Here is a 16,068-nt window from a genome sequence, read left to right as displayed (position 1 = left end):
CGAAATTGGCACAGGACCCCCACCAGAGAGTTGGTTAACTCTGGCCCTGTAAGCAGGCAGTCGTTCAAGGACACCCCTTCGTACTTTGCTGAACAATCAAACACCACTCTTATTTTGCCAGGCTTTTGAGGATGATACACTCCATGGTGTGGAATGTACCAGGCAGGGCTTTTGTCCAGGTCTACAGAGGGAACTCTTTCTGCATCACCACGCTCTATAGTCTCTCTCATGAACTCTGTGTAGTCGTTGTGGTGTTGTTTGTCCTTCTCAAATCTTCTCTTCAAATTTTTGAGTCTGTGTTCTGCACAGCTCCGGTTGTTTGCCAGACTTGGTCTGTCTTCCTTAAATGGCAAAGGTAACTCACAGTGTCCATCTGCTTTCATCTTCACTCCTTCTTCCATTATGGAACCTTAAATCTTCTTGTGAGAAGTGGGAATCTTCCACCTTTCTTTCATTGAAGTCGGACTCGAGCACTTTAATTACATCTGCGGATGTGACCACCTCTTTGACTTGTGTGCGACAGATGTATTGCACTTCTTTGACCAACTGCTCAGCTGACTGATTGGGTGTCACTTCCTTGACAATGATCTTGTGGCTTCATCCTATGGCGTCCCCATAGTCAACACATGGTTTAGTTCCTCCAACTATTGTCCAGCCAAGGTCTGTTTTTTGGGCAAAAGGTTCATTATCTTTTCCCGCCACTACTTCTCTGGGTACCAACACTTGTGAACATTTGTAACCAATGAGCAAGCCTACTTCACATTCAATCAGTGGAGCAATTTCTTCAGCCAGGTGCTCTAAGTGTGGCCACGCTCTTGCTGTCCTTTGTGTGGGAATATGACTCAAATTCGCAGGAATAAACTCTCTTGTGTATGTCACGGGAAGAGGAATTCTCCTTGAAATCTGCAGCACTCACTAGCACCTTTGCTCCAACACTTCTTGTCTTGGAAGATTTCATTTTCTCTGAGTCACCTGCTTTGAGTGCATGAAGCGATGTTACTGGATTGCATGCAATCTTGGCTTCTCTCGCAATGAAGTCAACAAAGTGGCTAAATGTTGGAAAAGAACTATCTTGCTCTTCAATTTCAATGACCTTCCGATTCCACCCTGCTGTCAACCAATCAGGTAGCTTGCTTAGCATTCTCTGATTCTCATTGCAGTCATTCAAGACTTCAAGACCTTTAACCTGAAGCATGGCCGCTTCACATCCATCTGAGAAAATCTGAAAATTCTCGAAGTTCAACGCTATCCTTGTTACCAATCCTTGGCCATGATGTCTGAAAGCTTTGGTGATTACAAATGAACTTCCATATATTTCCTCCAAAATGTTCCATGCTGAGTAATAAGCACGTTCTGTTCTAGTGATGGGTCGTTCACGAACGAAATGGCTCTTAGAGCCGACTCTTTGACGTGAACGACGCGAGCCGGCTCCTTATCGCGAGCCGTCACGTGGGTTTTCGTTTTGTTTTTTTCTTTCTCTCACCCTCTCTCTCTCTCGCACTTTTTTTCCGCTTCACTTCGCACCTGAGCCTTGTGCTTTATGCTGGGCAGAGGGGGGAGGGGCGGTAGTTACACTCAGTAGCACAGGAACAGAGCCAGAGGGAGAGAGAGAGAAAGAGAGCCAGGGACAACAACGTCACATTAGAAAGGTATAGTAATCATCCACAACTATTTTCGGTTGCAGATGATAAAGGATTCAGAAAGTTTATTCATGCAGGCCCATATGACAGAGAATATGCATCTTCTTTTTGTTTTCATATTATAATTTATATTTAATTGTGTTGTGGTTTGCAGTGTTGTGTGTTGTTTTCACTTTAAATTTGTAAAAGGAAAAAGCTGAAAATTTAAATAGTTAAAAGTTGAAATGTGAATAGTTGATTTTTGTATTATATGATTTATTTATTACATTTTATGTGGAGTGAAAAAATAAAAGTATATTTACAGTGGCCCCTACAGACAAAGCACATACAAACTTCAAATCACGTAAAAACTCCAAAACACGTACAAAAAGCTCAGAAGCACATAAAAACTCAAAACACGTACAAAAGACAACAGAAGTGCTCCAGAATGCTAGGCGCAGTGTTGAGCTTTTGTTACCTAGTGGCTACACAAGCCAGCAAGTACCAATGACTGGATTTGGTGTGTGGTAGTAACAGGTAAATTAACTTTTTTTAAATTATTTGAATATATATGAGTGCCTGTGTATAAATACACAAACAATACACACATGCTTTCAATTGTGTAATTTAAGTGATCTAGTAGCTCTGCTTTGAAAGTTCAGTTCATGCTAGAAATGTGTTTTGGAGTTTGTACGTGTTTTGTCTCTAGGGGCCACCGCATATATTTATATATAAACATATACAAATAAAACCACTTTTTTTTACGTTAGTAATTCCTTTTGTGCATAATTTTATATTATTGTTAATAATAAATTAATTAAAGCAACAAAACAACCTGAAGAGCCGGTTCGGAGCCGAAAGAGCCGGCTCTTTTTAGTGAGCCGAACCGAAAGAGCCGGATCTCTACAAAGAGCCGGAAATCCCATCACTATTCTGTTCCCAACAGAAAATAACTCTCAACAGCCTTTCTCGCCAGTCCTCCAACATACTTGTGAAGATAGTAAATCTTTTCATTCACTGGGATGTTCTTTCTGTCTATCAGCGTTTAAAACGACATTTTCCAATCCTTGTACTTGAGAGGCTCTCCATTGAAGACTGTAGGTTCTGGTACTGGTAGGCGACTTATGTGAATGGACTCAGCTAGAGCTTGGACCAATGTTGTGTGGTACTATCTTCCTGTTTGCTTTCTCTTGGTTGTGACCTTGAGTTGGCTTGTGGCATATCAAACGGCTCTGCATTTGCATTAAGTTGCGAATATGCAAACTGATTCATCGGTTTAGATGTGACATTTCTCCGTTTGCTCCTTTCATGCAGAAGGTCTGATATTTCTTCATCTGAGTTTCCTTCTTCATTGTACACTTTCAGACGTGCTTTAGCAGCATTCAGTCTCTTTACTGTTTCTAGCCTTTCAAACTCTCTTCGCTTTTGCTCAAGGTGTGACAATCTCCCCCACCAGTTGAAGAGCCCCCCAGGTGGCTCGACACACCGGCGGCACCCTGCGCCAGGGATGGGCCCCCATGCACCCACCCGCCCACAACCCCGGCAACACACAAACCAGGACCCAAGGCCCCGAGGCCCGACCAGGGCCCCAGCCCAGAGAGGGAGCGCCCCAGAACCTCACGCCCATCCCGGACCCACCCAGGGGCAGACAGGCTACCAAGCATACCTGAGACCAGAAGTTTTGGTCTAAACTGACTGATAAATCTGCTTCCCACTTTGCAATAGGAAGGGATATTGATTCATCTAATTTAGAAAGTGTTCTGTATATTTTAGATAATAATTTGGGGGATTTAAGAGTAAGGAAATGTGCCGCACTTGGTGGTGTTTGTAATTCAACTTGACTGAGGTTAAATTTCTTTTTTATTATGGATTTAATTTGTTGATAGTCTAAAAGTCTTTTCTTGTTGATCCCATATTGTGTAACTAGTCTGTCAAATGGGATAAATTCTGTTCCCTCTAATATATGTTCTAAGTATTTAATTCCTTTACAACTCCATTCTGGGAAATTAATCATATTATTGTTTTGTAATATGTCAGGGTTATTCCAGATAGGTGTACGTTTGCATGGGATTAGTGAAGACTCCGTTATTTTTAGAAACTCCCACCATGCTGTCAGAGAGAAGCTGATGTTGATACTTTTAAAGCATTCATGTCTTTTGATGTTTGAGCTAATAAATGGTAGGTCTGAAATCTCTAGATCCTTGCATAGTGCCTGTTCAACATCTAGCCAGGGCTCATCTAAGAAGGTATGTTTTGACCATTCTGAGATGAACTGAAGCCTGTTGGCTAAGAAGTATTGGTGAAAATTAGGCAGATCTAATCCTCCTCTATCCTTGGTTCTTTGTAGTGTTTTTAAGCTGATACACGGGGGTTTATCTTTCCAAAGGAATTTGGAAATATATGAATCCAGAGATCTGAACCAATCTTGTGATGGTTTGTTATGGATCATCAAAAATAAGTAATTTATTTTTGGCAAGATCATCATTTTTATAGTGGCGACCCTTCCTATGAGTGATATGGGTAAAGATTTCCATCTAGTCAGATCGCCTTCTACTTTCTTTAGAAGTGGGATGTGGTTTAATTTAGTTAAGTCTGAAAGCTTAGGAGAAACATTAATACCTAAATATTTAATATTTCCGGATTGTAGTGGGGCAGAGGAAGAATTATGGAAGGAGCAGTTAATGGGGAGAACTGTAGATTTTGGCCAGTTAATTGAATAATCCGAAATTCTTGAAAACCAGTTTATTAGAGTAATTACCTCAGAGAGGTTGGTTTGTGTGTTTTGCTGAAAAAGCAACACATCATCTGCATAGAGACTGATTTTATGTTCTATGTTCTTACATTTTATGCCCTTAATTGTTGTAGCCTGTCTAAATGCTGCTGCTAGAGGTTCGATAAAAATTGCAAAAAGTGAAGGGGAGAGTGGGCATCCCTGTCTGGTGCCCCTCAGGAGACAGAAGCTGGAGGATGTCTGGTCAGTTGTTCTGATACGAGCTGTTGGGGAATTGTATAATATTCTTATCCAGTTTATAAAAGAGTTTCCAAAACCAAATTTGTGTAAAGTTGCGAATAAAAATTTCCAGTTAACTCTGTCAAATGCTTTTTCTGCATCTAGAGATAATATTATGGTTTCGATGTTTTTATTGTATGAGTAGTCTATTAAATTAAGTAATCTACGAGTGTTTGTTGAGGAGTGCCGACCTTTTATGAAACCAGTTTGGTCAGGATAAATTAAGAGGGGGGGTTATTTTCTCTAATCTCTTTGAGAGAGCTTTGCAGATTATTTTAAGGTCTACATTTAAAAGAGAAATTGGATGATAGCTTGAGGGAAATAAAGGGTCTTTGCCTGGTTTTAGCAGGAGACTAATGTTGGCAGAATTCATATTTGGTGGTAGTCTGCCATTTTCCTCAATTTCCTGCAACATTCCCTGGAATACTGGTGCCAGAATTGTCCAGAATTCTTTGTAGAATTCTGCAGGGAAGCCGTCTGGACCTGGAGCCTTATTATTGGGCATACTTATCAGGGCTTCCTGGAATTCACTTGGCGTCAGTGGCGAATCCAGTTCCATTGCTTGACTGTCTAGTAATTTTGGGAGAGTTACAGTACATTGTCAAGAAACAGATCAATTTCATTTTTAGATGGGTTTATTTGTGGTGAGTATAAAGTTTCATAGAAATCCCTGAAAATGTTGTTTATTCTTCCAGGGTCATATATTGTGTTCCCCGATAAATCTTTACCAGCACATATAGTTGTTTTTTCTTTATTTATTTTTAACTGGTTAGCTAGAAATCGACCTGATTTGTTACTGTGTTCAAAATTCTGCAAGTGAAGTCTTTGTATAAGGAATTGTGTTTTTTTATTAATAGTTTCATTTAATTCTAGTTTTGTCTTGCATATTTTGTTCAATGTTTCCTGATCTTGGTTGCATGCGTAGGCTTCTTCTAGTGATTTGATGGTTTTTTCTAATTCCTGAATATTTTTGTTTTCTTCTTTCTTTTTGTGTGATGAGAAAGAAATTATTTTACCTCTCATCACAGCTTTCCCTGCTTCCCATAGAACAGAAGCAGATATTCTGGGAGTGTCATTAAAGTCTAAATATGAAGTCCATTCCTTTTTAAAATATTTAATAAAGTCTTCATCTTTAAACAGTGATGTATTACAGTTTTTTCTGAATGCTTAAACCCTAACTGTGATTCCTGTAGCACAATCTTTAAAACTATTCAGACTTATAGCAAAACCACTCACTGAGTTTGCAAAACTAAAAGCACAAAAACTGCTTTGCACTCAGTTTGCAATTTTGTAACACACACTTTGCAAAACTGTAGGCACAATTCACTGCACAACACTCAATTACCAAATTTCCAACACACTCCTAGCAAAAGTATACACATGTATGGCTATCATTAACACTAATTTGCCAACTGTCTGGCACACTTTCACATGTGAAAACTTTTTTAGATAATTCGTTCACTTTGCAATCAGCCTAAGCACTATAATACAGGTAAGCTGTGTGTGCGGAGTACAATGGAGGGAGCAGAAAGAGTGAGAAGTAGAGGAGGCCGAGGAAGAGGACGTGGAGGTGAAGAAGTAGGATGAAGAGGACGACAAGGACAAGGAGGAGCAAGAGGAAGATGAGGAGGGGGGAGAGGAAGATGAGGAGGGGGGAGAGGAAGGGTAGGAAGAGTAAGAAATAGAATTGCTGATGACATCAGAGCTACAATAGTGGACCATGTAATCAACCGTGGAATGACCCTGAGGGTAGCTGGCCAACGGGTCCAGCCTAACTCGAGCCGCTACACTGTAGCAAGTACCATAAGGACATCTTGAAATGAGAATCGGTTAGCACAGTCACTTCGCACAAAGATTTGTAGCACTGCCATATGCCAATGAGAAACACACCAACACCATTGATGTAAAAATACTGAAATTGTTACTTTACAGAATTGCTAGATGACCAGATGCTGGGGGCAGAGGAAGCATGTTCACTGCAGACCAAGTAACCCATATAGTCATTATGGCGATTGCAAATAATCCTATACTTGGAAATAAACACTTGTGTTTGTTTTGATGTGTTTGAATAAACACCAGTACTTGAAGTTTGGATCCCTCTATGCTTATGGATCTATGACAGAAGTATGAGCTCAAACTGACATAGCCTACCTTGTGCACAGGGAAAGCAAAAGCCAGATGTGTTTTGTATTCATACCATCAGTGTGCAGTTGGCGCATTGTGTGCTTAGTAGATGATGGCTTGTGTGTACTGTTTGATACGGAAACACCATTTTTACGAAGGTGTGAAGAGTTAATCTAGCTGTGTTTGCTTTTGCAAGAGAACTACAATGTTTTGATTATTGGGTGACAGGTTTTCTTATTTGTGTGAAGAGTTTTGCAAAATTAGCCAATAGTTACAATAAATGTGCTTAAGCAATCAGAAAAAACTGTAAATCTCCAGTTTTTACTTGGTGTAGTATTATTCTTGTGCATTAGTTTTAAAGATACAGGAGCATGATCGCTGACAGCTATAGGATGAATCTCAGTGTCTGAAATGTCACTCAGCAATGACCTGCTGACCAGAAAATAATCCAGACGAGAGTAAGAGTGATGAACATGCGAGAAAAAAGTATATTCCTTACGTTCGGGGTGAAGGGTTCGCCATGCATCGCGAAGGCCAAAGTCGCTCATATACTGTTTGATTATATTTGTGGATTGCCAATTGCGCTGAGTTCCTGTTGTGTTGAGCCTATCCATTTCTTCATTTAGTCCAAGGTTGAGGTCACCGCCAAGAATGAGTGTGCAATCGAGGTGTTCAGAGAGTGCACTAAAAAATCCGTGGAAGAATGAGGGTTCATCAACATTTGGACCATATATACTTACAATACATAGTTTTTTGTTCAATATTGATAGTTTAATAATTAGAAATCTACCCTCTGGATCTATAACTGTATCGAGTACTGTAAAATTAACATTTTTATGTATTAAAATTGCTACTCCCCGTTGTCTAGAATTATAACAGGCTGCAAACACGTTAGGAAACTCAGGTGTTTTAAGTTTCTTTAAACCTGTGACAGGTCTGTGAGTTTCTTGTAATAAAACAACATCTGCCTGTAGTTTTTTAAGCTGGTTAAATATCTTTAACCTCTTTCCTCTGGTGCCAGCTCCATTTACATTTCATGTGACAAACCTCAGCATGCCGATAATTGTGTGTGTATGTCTAATGATGTACGCTGGGTGTTTCGTTTAGACAGGTGAAGAGAATGTGGAAACATCCCTTGTTTGTAAATAGAAAGAGAGAGAGAAAAAAAAGTGTGGTGAGAGGCTCCATAAGTCTGACTATGTGTGTGAATATTCACTAATATGAACAAGCGTGGCTTGCTTATGTGTCCTGCAAGTCTGTGCATGCTGTGAGGCTGTTGTGAATATGCTGCCGTTGAGCGGATGTGTTTGCGTGATCGTGGTGCGAAAATATGGAGAAATAGAGGGTGTTGTTTGTAGGTGAGTGGGGAAGTAGGTGATCACAGCAGTGAAAGACAAGAGAAAGAAAGAAACCACATGAACTGTGAGCGACAACAAAAAAAAAGAAACGAAACGGAAACATTCCAATTAAAGTAATGACGGAGGGTGATGGTGTTATATCTGCTATGACATCCTACTGATATTACTAGGTTAAACCCATGTTAAAGGAGAAAGTGTGAATGAATAAGAAAAGAGTGTAGCGGGTTCTTATCTGGAGTGCAGTCAGTATAACCACGGTGTGGTGCCGGGGTCGCGGTACAGCTGTCCGTCCACGTAGAGTTGGTCCACGGCGATGACAGCACGGGAGCCTTTCTGGATGAAGCTACGTCGAACTGGGAACATGACCTTGCGTCGTTCCAGGATCTCTTTGGGGAACTGGTCGTTCACGCTGAAGTCCGTTCCTTTCAGCTCTCTGCCGCGACTCTTCACCTGTTCCTTCTGTTTGAATTGCCCGAATTTGGCCACAATAGGTCATGGTCTCCCGGTCCGCGACCGCACGCCCCCCAAGCGATGTACTCTATCGAAGTCGATGTTCTTTACGGTGTCCTCCGGCAGCTTCAGGTGGATTTTGATGAAGCTTTTCACCGTTGCCTCCGCGTCCTCTCCGGCAGATTCTGGAATACCAGAAAACACAAGATTATCTCTCATGCTATGGGCTTGTAGATCGATAACGGACTCTTTTATTTTTTTATTTTCAATGTTTAGCTGGGTCACGTTATCGGTGAGAGATTTGACCGACTCCAGTAGCGTGGTATTTTCAGCGGCAAGCGTTTCCACCTGCTGGTGGCTGAATTCCAGGGATTCTCTCAGAGATTTAAATTCCCGGTGTAAAATCTCCACCAGGGCCAGCCTCGCATCGAAACTGGACAATCGCTTGTCGATTGACTCCAGGATGTCTGCGATGTCTTTGCCGGCAGGCGATGTTGTACCGGGGGAGTCTGCCGGGCGATATCTCTTCAATGACAGCATCTCAATTTTGGTCGGGGAGGATGCACTCTGGGCCTTCTTCATTACTAAATCTTGAAAACAGCGGTCGATGTAATCTTGGAGAGCGTCTAAACTCTCTCCGTTGTCCTCCAGGGTGTTAGAGATGATAGAGCAGATGTTGTTAGTTATATGACAATCGATTAGTATATTTGGTAATACTGAAGCTTGAAAAACCTTTGTTAAACTCTATGCTACCATTTGCTTTTTTTTTTTTATTCCGCCAATTCTCCGGCGTCTGACGTCACCTACAACATGGGTCGCTTACCTTTCTCGTCACTTCCGTCACTTACCGTCCCTTTATCATCTTTTGAGAAACCGCATCACAGGTGTCCACTCTGCAGCGAGTAAAGGGGTTTCATGATTGCGCAGTTCATCATAAACTTGTTTCACTTCTGCCGAGGTATGTTCAACTCGGTCAATAAGCTCTTTAAGTTTTGCACTAACAGGTTTTTCAAGTGCCTTTTTGCCTTGTTTTGCAACAACTTTTCACCTTTCATAACTGACTTTAAAGCGAGCTTGAAGCTTGTTCACCTTTTCATCATGTAGTGCTTGGCCCCTTTCAGTGAACTTCTTAACTCTTTGACCTTTCCCCAAACTTCCTTCTTTAGCAGCTTTACTTGTGCATGGCTCGTGCAAACTTTCTTGCTCTTCAAAAGCTTCTTGCTGCTCCACAGCTTTAGTGTCACAGCCTTCTTGCTCCATGTCACAGACAGTCAAAGGTATTATACTACACTCAAGTCACCTAGGTTAACTTAAATACGTGAATAGTCACCTTCTGAAGCACCTAGGAACTTAAATTGCTTTACTTTAAAGAGTCAACTTAGATATATGTCACCAATTCTTAAACCAAAATAGTAAATTGCCCTTCACTTGTAGTAAAACAGAAAATAACCTTTAATGTCAAACAAAATACTATAATGTGACCTTTAAATATCTAATGCAGTCTTAAAAATAAGCAAAACCCTTATAATCAACTTAAACGCACCTTAATTACAGTTACTTAGCATAAACAACTAATAACATGAACTTAAACTTTTACTCCAAACCACCACACTTCCCCTTTCATTGCTTGACAGAGTCCCTTTAAGATGAGCTAAAGAAATCTACTCTCCACATTTAACTTGTATAAACGTGTTACTTCTTTGTAGCTTAACCAAGCTGCACCACTGGACTCTGGTTACCTTATGAGATGTCTGTGTGTGTTTGAGTGTCTTTGATGCTTGAGAGAGACGCGAGCTTAACTACGTGACCCTCAGCTCAGCTCCGCTGTACTCGGCTCCTCTTTCTCCTTCTCTCTCCTCCAGCACAAAGCAGGCTGAGTTCTGACTGTTACTCCCCTCAAGTCATAATAAAGCTCAACTTGTTCTTTGCGTTTTAACTGACATTTATTTCGGACAGGAGGATTCTTCGACATGCCTTAACATGTAATGATGTCCAACCACAGCCGATACAATGCCGTCAGAACTAAAAAGAAATACAAACTTAAATGAATATTCTTAATAAAGCCCTTAAGCATTATATATGACGAAACATTCCAACAAAACGATCAATAAAATACACATTACACATTACACCTCACACTGCGGCAATTACACTAGAATATCACGCAACACTAGCGTATTTACATACAACAATAATAAACAAAAGAAAACATTTACCTCATTGGCCTCACTCAAAGGGAATAAAACTCCCTTTGAGTTTTATTTACGACTTATGTCGTGGGGAGGTCCAAAAAAGACGTGCACTGTAGACATGCAAACCTCGTGGCTCGTCTCTCAATTAGCTTGCTGAGTGTGACAGCCAAAAAATACCCTTTTAGCAACAACAGACAGAACTATAGAAAAGGTTCCTATCTAATTGCACAATTAGCACAAATAACACATTTAAACATATAAATCTAATGAACAAAATATGAATTACTATTTATTTATTTCTTATTTCTGAATATTTCAACTACTAATTGTTTCAACCTTACATATCTAATAAAATGAACTTAAATGCGATTGCCTATGACGGCAGCTACAAATCTCATATATCTCATATCATATATCGATCTCAATAATCCCACGTCGACTGTCGCCGCGAGTCCAGGTTAAATACCTCTGTGTGGCCAGGAGGAGGATTACCAACAGCTGGTAGGTAATCAGCTGCTGGTGGGCCGGTAACAGCGAGGAGGGACTCCCAATGACGACAGTCGCCTAGTCACGCCCTTCCCATGGCGCGCACTTCCGTACCGGGACCGGGGAGAGAGTGGGAGAAGCAAACACAGACCCTGGGTCCCCAGAGCCGTGTCCGTGACAACAGGTGTATCTGTGAGGCTCTTGTGTAGCACTGATGTAATGCTGTCAGTAATGTTTGTAAAACACCTCTGTCCTCCTACATGGGAGCAGCACATGAGACGGATGTGGGATGATTTTTAGGTTTATATGAGTGTAATGGAGTTTGAAGCTGACTTGGATTTAAAGAGGTTGGATGGATGTTTTCATCAGGAATTCGAAGCAGACCCAAGCATCCTGACTTTATTGCCTTATTTTGATTCTAGAACCCATAATTTGCAAAATAAACAATTATAAATATCAAAAATTTTAGATAGCTGCACCTGGAGATCATGAAGCCACCTGGAAAGTTTATACTGAGGTCATAGTGAGAATGAGGGTCATTCTGTCTTGGCCCTTACAGTTTTTTCTGATGGCTTTAACCCTAACTGTGATTCTTATAGCACAATTCCCAAAACTATTAATACTTATAGCAAAACCACTCACTGAGTTTGCAAAACTAAAAGCACAAACACTGCTTTGCACTCAGTTTGCCATTTTGTAACACACACTTTGCAAAACTGTAGGCACAATTCACTGCACAACACCCAATTACCAAATTTCCAACACACTCCTAGCAAAATTATACACATGTATGGCTATCATTAACACTAATTTGCCAACTGTCTGGCACACTTTCACATGTGGAAACTGTTTTAGATAATTAGTCCACTTTGCAATCAGCCTAAGCACTATAAACAGGCCACAGGTAAGCTGTCTATGTGGAGTACAATGGAAGGAGCAGTAAGAGTGAGAATCAGAGGAGGCCGAGAGAGAGGATGTGGAGGTGAAGAAGTTGGAGGAAGAGGACGTGGAGGTGAAGAAGCATGAGGGTTAGAGGAAGTTAGAGGAAGAGGACAAGGAGGAGCAAGAAGAGGACAAGGAGGGGAAAGAGGAAGGGTAAGAAGAGTAAGAAACAGAATAACTGATGACATCAGAGCTACAATAGTGGACCATGTCATCAACCATGGGATGACCCTGAGGGAAGCTGGCCAATGTGTTCAGCCTAAACTGAGCCGCTACACTGTGGCAAGCATCATTAGGACATTCCGAAATGAGAATCGCTAAGTACTTTGTAGCACTGCCATACTCTAATGAGAAACACAACAGTACCATACATGCAATAATACTGAAATTGTTACTTTATAGAATTGCTAGACGTCCAGATGTTGGGGGCAGAGGCAGAATGTTCACTCCAGAGCAAGAGACCCATATAGTGAACATGGTGATTGCCAATAATGCAATAAGACTGCGCGAAATATAGCAGCGCATAATTGATAATGACACCATCTTTCAAAATATACACAGTGCAAGCATTTCTACACTAAGTCGTGTACTTGCGCGCCACAGAATAAGAATAAAGCAAATTTACAGAGTTCCTTTCGACAGAAACACAGAACGTGTAAAGCAACTGCGATATGACTATGTGCAGGTAAGCTAGTGTCATTGGTTCTGAATTTGGAAGTGCATACTGTAGTGCTGTGCATGGGCCTGATGTGTTGCATTTGTTTTGTCTTGTCCAGAGAGTGATGGAACTAGAAGCAGATGCAATGGGACATGAGCTACTTTTTGTAGATGAGGCCGGTTTTAACCTCAGTAAAACCAGGAGACGTGGCAGGAACATTATTGGACACCGTGCCATCATCAATGTCCCAGGACAACGTGGTGGTAACATAACCATGTGTGCAGCTAAAAGCCAAAATGGTGTTGTTCACCATCATGCAACCATAGGCCCATACAACACTGCACACATTATTGCATTCCTGGACACCTTGCATGACATGCTCACTGTTCAGAGACCAGAGCAGACCTGATATGTCATCATATGGGACAATATTAGTTTCCATAGGGCTGCTTTGGTCCGCAACTGGTTTACAGACCACCCATCCTTCATGGCACTCAACCTCCCTCCATACTCTCCATTCTATGGGCAGAAATCTGTGCCATCAAAAACTGAATTTGAATAAGTTAAATTTGAATTTGAATTGCTCAGATTGAATCTGAATTGTAACTTGAATAAATGCTTTTGAAAACTGAATTTGAATTAGTCTAATTTGAAATTGAATTTATGGTTTGAAAATGATCATCACTAAATTGAAATTGCATTTTATATTTTGAAAATGAATTGATTTGCTTTGAAACTGCATTTTATCCTTTAAAAATTCAGCTCTCGAATAATTTCAGTTTCACTTCTCACCATTCAGTTTCAGTTCTACAATTCAATTTCAGTTCCAAAATTCAGTTTTTTGGAACTTACATCCGGTTCAAGCGCAGATTAATAGAACTACGTATTACTAGCCGACCTAAAGTGTTACTGACGGGAATCTACAGCGTCTTGAGCTGAAATAAGACTTCAGAAGTCATTCGTCATGTGGAATGACCAGTGGATAAACTCTCAGGTTGGTAATAAATGTATTATGTATAAGAACAAGCGTCATGTTAACAAATGATAGCCGTAAGGTAACTTTTATGCTTATTGTAGCTGTTAGCTAAAAACGCTAATTTAGAGTAGTTTGCCCTGGATTCAGCTTTGACAAATATGATCGACTGTTTCTAGTAGAATTCCAAAGTTGTCATCTTGGACCCTCTGCAGAGACCCCTACAGTAGGGAAACATGCAAAGCGGTGTTAGTTAGTCTAATTCATTAGTGCAGCATTACTGCGTCACCTCTGTTTGAAGTGATATACAACTATCACTGAAACAGCAAACTTTGTAAATAAGCAAACAACACTTCTCATTCTCTAAACGTTTGGCCACAGCTGTAGATTACAGTATCAGTGCTTGTTCACTCTTGACAATAATTACATTTCAAAATTTACAGGTAAACAATATCTAATATTTTATCTAAATGACTGCTTTGTCTTTGAAAAGGGTGAAGAGCCTGAGACCGGTGACAGTCCAGTTCTACTCTAAGTACATCCTTACAGTGGCTCACAGGACAAGGCCACATTCCTGTCCTGCCAGAAGAGAAGAGAAACTTCAGTCTTCATGCAGTTCAACCACACCTGTCATACTCCATATGACAGGGGTCTCAAACTCCAGTCCTCAAGGGCCAGTGTCATGCAACTTTTCCATGCCCTCGAGGACTGGCGTTTGAGACCCCTGCCGTATGGTGTTCATGCTGTTTTCCACCCCACAGTTACAGCATGTCTGACTGCCTGTTCAGCATATGCAAAAATATATGATGAGTTTAAGCATGTGATGACTAAGGCCTTCCATTATGGTGTTTGTCATCACATGTCACAGACATCTGGATGATCATTTGGAATAAACAAAACTAAAAACTTGTTACTTCATCTTTTATCTTTATTATTATTATTGTTCTTATTTTTCATTCTTAGGCATTGGGTTTATTTGTAGTAGTCCTTTCCAACTTCTTTCCCTCTTCCATGTTACTGTGTCAGCTTGTCAGCATCTATTTGGGTTTGGAAGTGGAACAGAAAGTAAGGAAATCCAAAGTGCCATTAAAACCAGGAGAGGTTCTTATATTTCAGAAGAAGGGATTAATTCAATGCCATATTTTATTTAGGAACCCTAGAGAGCACTTTGCAAAATAACACATTCTTATAATTTCACCCTCAGATGAGCCAAGCTACGACTGTCAGGGAAGGTGATGTAGGTACAGAGCATATGAGAGTGGTTGAGTTAATGTCTTTTGTCTAGATGAAGGCACAAGAGGGATCAATGGCAAGGCGTAGAGATTCAGTATCTTCAGTCTTCAGTGGACACTCCATTTCTGGCACAAAACACCTGTAAAAGATGGTCGATTTAGGAGGTGACCCGACAACTTCAGCCTGTCAAACATAGTAATGGAGCAGTATGCTTTAAAAAAAAAAATCTAATTAAGCATGCACTCAGTACCCTAAGAATTATTATGGTAGTTAAACACTGATAGTTGGGGTGGCTGTAGCTCAGGTGGCAGAGCAGGTCATCCACTAATCAGAAGGTCGGTGGTTCGATCCCAGGCTGCATCCTGGCTGCATGCCAAATATCCTTGGGCAAGATACTAACCCCGTGTTTGCCTACTGGTGGTGGTCAGAGGGCCCGGTGGCGCCAGTGTCCGGCAGCCTCGCCTCTGTCAGTGCGCCCCAGGGCAGCTGTGGCTACAATGTAGCTTGCCATCGCCAGTGTGTGAATGGGTGAATGACTGAATGTAGTGTGAAGCGCTTTGGGGTCCTTAGGGACTAGAAAAGCGCTATACAAATGCAGGCCATTTACCATTTACCATAGTTGTATATCATATTATATCACTTCAAACAGAGGTGACCCAGTAATGCTGCACTAATGAATTAGACTAACTATTCACTTTAGCTGAAGTTATTAAGTTAGCTAAAGAGTTGGGATGCTGTGTAAGACATAAATAAAGCTAAAACACAAAGGTTTGGGCACTGTTTTGCATGTTTCCCTACTGTAGGGGTCTCTGCAAGCATACAGAGGGGGTACTCTGAGAGGGTCCAAGATGACAGCTTTGGAATTCTACTAGAAACAGTCGATCATATTTGTCAAAGCTGAATTCAGGGCAAACTACGCTAAATTAGCGTTTTTAGCTAACAGCTACAATAAGCATAAAAGTTACCTTACGGCTATCATTTGTTAACATGACGCTTGTTCTTATACATGTAATACATTTATTA

Source organism: Maylandia zebra, linkage group LG3 (genome assembly GCF_041146795.1).
Source record: "Maylandia zebra isolate NMK-2024a linkage group LG3, Mzebra_GT3a, whole genome shotgun sequence".
Taxonomy (NCBI): domain Eukaryota; kingdom Metazoa; phylum Chordata; class Actinopteri; order Cichliformes; family Cichlidae; genus Maylandia; species Maylandia zebra.
This window is presented reverse-complemented; position numbering follows the sequence as displayed.